The sequence below is a fragment of the Thermobia domestica genome, chromosome 5 (genome assembly GCF_964235325.1).
Source record: "Thermobia domestica chromosome 5, izTheDome1.hap1.1, whole genome shotgun sequence".
Lineage (NCBI taxonomy): Eukaryota > Metazoa > Arthropoda > Insecta > Zygentoma > Lepismatidae > Thermobia > Thermobia domestica.
The window spans coordinates 16,780,578-16,786,577 of NC_137458.1; positions in this window are offsets into that span (position 1 = coordinate 16,780,578).

Genomic DNA, 6,000 nt, shown 5'->3' on the forward strand with positions numbered 1-6,000 from the left:
TACATATACTTTTACCTCTTTTAATAATACTTAATGTGCTAGTCTTATAAATTTCTCTACAATAAATATTTCGGAATCGTAAATCCGGTTCCGGTATCACCGTTCTTCGTAAAGAATCGGAGCAGTTCGTTCAATGTGATTCTCCAAAGGATGTGGTGACGTCATCGGTAAGTAAATATTATATTTATTTATTTATACATGTATTATAGTATATAATACCCCGGTCAATAAAATAGTTAAAGGGTTAACAAAAATTAATATTAATCGCGATTCAGGTAAATTTGCATACATTAGCATGCTGTGAATAATTAAAAATTTATGCTCCAATTAAAAATGATATCAAAATGCCACGCCCACTTAAAATGCTCTAGTTTTCATGCATATCATTAAAATGATCTAGTTTTACCTAATTAATATGCAAAAATATTAAAATGACCTAGTTTTACCTAATTAATATGCAAAAATATCCTTATATTCCGGGTTAACCCTTTCGTTTAGTACCAAAATATGGCCATACGGGCCAGTAAATATGGCTTAATTAATCCTTAATTAGGAAAAAGTTCATTAAAAAGGAGATATATTCCCTCTATTCCTACTCAGTTATTCTCGTTCGAAGAACGTGAAATAAAAAGAGTGAAAATCAGTGTCACAAAGTATTTCCGAGAAAGCTCTAGAAAAAATGTCTCCCAGATAATAATACAATTATTCAAATACAAAACGTAGAACTAACTTCATTCTCTACGCTTCTTTTGTGATAAATTTCTAAAGTGACCATACAACGGAAATAATAATCATTTTAACGAAAATATCTTGAAAAAAAGAAAGAAGAAGAAAACGAAGCATGATCGATCCGAACGAAGAAGAAGTTGCAATTTTGCTTTTCCGTAGAAGAAGAAGAGGATTTGGTTTCGAGAGTTGAATGGATATTCCAAACTTCTTAAACACGTCTGGTCTTGTGGTTAGAAGTTAAACAAACAAAAACATGAGGTGTTGATGATAAATAATAACCATAATGATCATCCTAGCAACCTGTTGCGGAAAAATATAGCAGACAGATGATAGCTGAATTCTATATACAGTATATAAAGTTTGGTTGGTTTGGAAAACTAATATAGCATGTAGTTGTATTCTGTGGATCGGGAAGAAGGGAAATTAGTTGGTTATGGTTTCTTTGTAGAAGAAAGAAACAAATTCTTTTCCTTTAATTCATAGACTTTTTAATACCTCCCATTCTCATTCTCGAGTCCTGTGCAGTGTTGCCAACAACCTCTGAAGAAAATAGGCTACATGGCCTTCAGAAAAAAGCTTTTTGATGCAAAAAAAAAAAAGGCTAGATTTTGAACTGCTAAACTATAACCCATATTGTAGATTTTAAGCCCCTTTTTTGTATGTAGGATTATAAGTGAGTTATAGTAAAATTTGAAATGTTGAATTTTATTCGCTGAAGACTAACAAGCAACATACATGACTTTAAATTACAATAAACTCCATCAACAACTCATCTGATGTGTGAAAGTCAACAATCATATTATTAGTTGAATTAAAATAAGTCATCATCGATGATGCCCCAGCTGACCGAGGCACTGGAACTGGATGCACCATCGTTGGATTGTGGATTTGTTGTGTTTGTGTAAACTGCCATTGTCCCAATTTTCAGTAGTACTTCTTTCGGCAGGTCTAGCTCTTACAAACAGTTTTTATTTCTCCGCACACTCATATGAATCATCATGATTGTATTGATAGATTTCAAGCTAATTAGATATCCTATTTGTTTCTTTCAACAAACAAAAACAATCTATGTGGTTTGAAGAACCGAACAGTTTACTAAATTTGTATTAGAAAACTTTCATTCTCGAGATGATATGCGAAAACTAAAATAATTAAAAAGTAACAAACGAGGCTGTTACGGAAGCGACATTAAAATTCTTTCTGAATTGATAAGTATTGTTAAGTAGTTGTAAATCTGTAGGTGGGGAGAGAGAGAGAAGAAGAAGAATGAAAAACAAACGCCTGTTGCGTAATAAAACACCCTGGGCCTTATGCAGAGTCGTTTTGACGTGTGATTAGTGACATGCTAAAGAGTTCGACTAACATGTTTTCTGCAGTAGTCAGGCTTTTAGTATGACACTAATCATATGTCAAAACGGCGGCATATGTTTACAGAAATCAATACGATAATGTATAATGACAAATGAGCTAATTTTTAAAAATTACACTTTATTTTCGAAGCGGCTAATAAAAGAAGTCAAAACTGGCGAAAGAGTTTCATAAAAGAAGCTATATTTAATTCTATAAGCATTTCGTAGATTTGAATGGCTAAATGCCTCTCCAAATAGGCTCGATTTAGCCAAAAATAGGCTAAATTGGCATCACTGGTCCTGTGCTACATTCCCTCCTTTCTTCTTATTTATTTAGTTTCTTTTTCAAGCTTTCGTTTCTTCTTCGCCTTTTTTCAGCAAAACAACACAAAACTCAAGACTTTGTGGTTTCTTCGTTATTTCGATAAGTGTTTCAGATAGAGACTTCGCTCTATCTCCTCCATAGTTATTATCAGCACCACAAACACACTTGTAATTTTGTGCTGCGCCCACGTCGTTGCTATAGTATATAGAATAGTAAAGCAGGCAAAATTGTCTGTCTTGGGAGTGCTCGAAACAACTTAGCACGCCCTCTAAATGGTAATTTGTTGCATACCTTGATTGTTTTGAATCTTCTTCTGGTTCTGTGGAATGTAGTTTTCTATAGCTACTACTTCTTGTTCCTCGCAGCTTTCTTTGTTCGCTTTCTTTCTTTTTTTTTTTAAAAAAAAAAACTCTCATTCTTTCGAGTTTTATTCACCGCTTCTATAAAAATGTGGTTCAGAAACATTTTCGGCTTTGATAAAATATTACAGTAAGCCCATGGCTAATGCAATGAAGCAAAAAGTTAGTTTAAATGATTTGTAATATGATGATACAACTACACACACAGTGAATAGTATTTAGGTAAGAAGATCAAGCAAAATATAATTTCAAATCATATTGTTTAAAAATACACAAGAGCATAAATCTCGAAAGAGAAATGTAGTAGTTGATCAAATGGCAAATTTCCTGGCTTCAAAAAAGCTTCCATCCATATCCATAACCATTTCTATTCGAGAATGGTAAAACATGTTATCTATATTTTTACACGCAAGCAAATTTCAAGCTATAACGCCTGTATACAGTATATGTTGATATGGACAACAGTCCTTAACGTATGATAGCATTTTCTTCTATCGCAAGACTTGAACATTTCATTAGTTAACTATTGTGGCCAGACGTGTATAAACATGTTTATCTATGCAGTTCTGATAATACAAAATCAAGCCATTAGTGGTGGATGTATTTTCAATTACAATTAAAAATTGGAATTTTGTGAAAAATAAAAAAAAAGGTAAATGCAGAAAATCTTCGGAAAATACATCAGTTTAAATATATTTTATATTGAGTGTTATCAAACATTTAGTGAGCAAACTACGTTTTAATTAGTTTCAGAAATTCTAATATAACGAACTTACAATATATAGATGTTATGAATCTTATGAATTAAATTTAAATTTCTTTCAGTTCAGTGGTGAAAACTAACTAGGGACTTTATAATCAAGCCATTATCAATTTTTTCCGGGATATAGATGTCACTGTGACCAACTACTAATCATGCCTGTTCTGCTATACGGTTTGCGAAACATGATCGCTTACTCTGAGGGAAGAACATGGACTAAAAGTATTTGAGAACAAGATTCTGAGACGAATATTCGGAGCCAAGAGGAACGGGAATGGGGAATGGCGGAAACTTCATAACGTGGAACTACATAATTTATACTGTTTATCAAACATTGCTAGGAGCATCAAATCTAGGAGGCTCAGATGGGTAGATCATGTAGCCAGGATGGAAGAAAGTAGGAACGCTTTCAAAATCTTATCTGGAAGACCGATCGGAAAATGACCATTAGGAAGACCAAGGTGCAGATGGGAGAACAATATTAAGATGGATCTCGCAGAAATAGGAATACAAAGAAGAAACTGGATTCAGTTGGCTAAGGATAGAAATTAATGGAAAGCTTTGGTGAATGCGGCAATAAACTTCCGGGTTCCATAGGGTATAGATTTTGTTTTACAAATATACGTATCATGTTTTGCCATTTTCGTATATAATTCATATTATAAGGTAATTTTGTTTCTACTTCTAAGCTTTGGCATTAATATTACTTACTTCATAGAAGTTCATACCACGGGAATCAAGATTTTTCATACATTTTCCTCAATCATACCCAGAGATAGTCGGAATTGTAAGGAATTCCGACTGTTTTTTATTCTCTGCTCTCTATAACCAAAGAATTAACACGTTTAAGATATGATAGGCAATACTAACAAAATGTGAATAAAACCATAATATATGTATCGGGATTTATTTGCCCAAAGTATTGAATCTTATTTTAGACAATGCAATTTTATTTTCATTTAGATTAGAGCGATCTGAAGCTACTTAGGTAGATTTTAATAGTAAATATTAACACATTACATAATTTCAAACTTGCCACCGTTTCAACCACTAAGTATGTATTACTAAGATGATCTCATAACTAACTAACCCTATGACCTATGGAACCTGGAAGCTCAATGTCGCGTTCATAAAAGCTCTCCATTGACTTCTGTCTTTAACTAATTGGATCCAGTTTCTACCTATTTCTGCGAGATCCATCTTAATATTATACTCCCATCTACACTTAGGTCTTTCTAATGGACGTTTACCAATTGGGTTTCCAGTAAACACTCCGAAATCATTCGTACTTTCTTCCATCCTGGCTACATGACCTACCCACCTGAGCCTCCTAGATTTGATTACCCTAACAATGTTTGGTAAACGGTGTAAAATATGCAATTCCTAGTTATGAAGTTTCCGTCATTTCCCCATCCCTGATCCAATTGGATCCGAATATTCGGCTGAGGACTTTATTCTCAAATGCTCCCATAAGGTCGAAATAAGAATGGAAATGAATGAATTTTGGCGTGGATTACGTTTATGAATAAATTATTAAACTATAATAAAACTACTAATATTAGCTAACTTTGATACACCTAATTTACTTCTCAGAAATAACTATTATACTAAACAACTTGATTTCAATTCAATACGATCGAGATGGCTAAACAACAGATCCAACAGGAAACTGCTTTATTATGGACTGTTCGCTAATTGCGTATCGTATGACAATAACACTTTTACAAAGACAATGATATTGCTTCCATATATAAACAAATTCTTTCATAAAATAAAAATAAATTCATTATTTAAATTTATGTGCCTCTGTCTCTAATTTGATTATAACACATTAAAAACTAATAGATGGTTTCAAACTAAAAACTAAATCCAAACATAGCACTTCCATAAAAGCCTATAACCTGATTGTATGAGCCACTATTTTTCTTTTTTCTTTTTTTTTTTTTTTTAAATAGAATAAACTGATGACTCGGCATTTAAAGTATATGAGTGTGTGATGGTTATTGTGCAATATTTAAGTGTTGGCAGTTGTCAGGTAGTAATTTATGTTATAGTCTATAACATTTTTTTTCCTTTTCTACTAACAGTTATGAAGAAAAGATCAAGGGGCGGGATATATATATATATATATATATATATATATATATATATATAGGGAACATTAAAAACCGTGCCACTTTATTCTATATGCCACTTAGATAAAACAAGATCTCTTTCTTGAAACAAAGAAAATGAAGTAAATCTCAAAAGAAGTTCGAAGAGCGTAGAAGCCTGCAACAGAGAGGTGACGTACCTAACGAACCATGTCAGAGAGTGTAAATTCAACATGACGGCAAGTGGAGATTGACTGAAAAAGAAGTTTAAAATAAAAAAAAGTACATTTCAAAATGGCGGCATTGATGGAGCCTTTCATAATGCGGTCTTCAGATAATTACAAAGTGTCCATCTCGCAATGTGCAGGGGGGCTTTTGTAAAGTT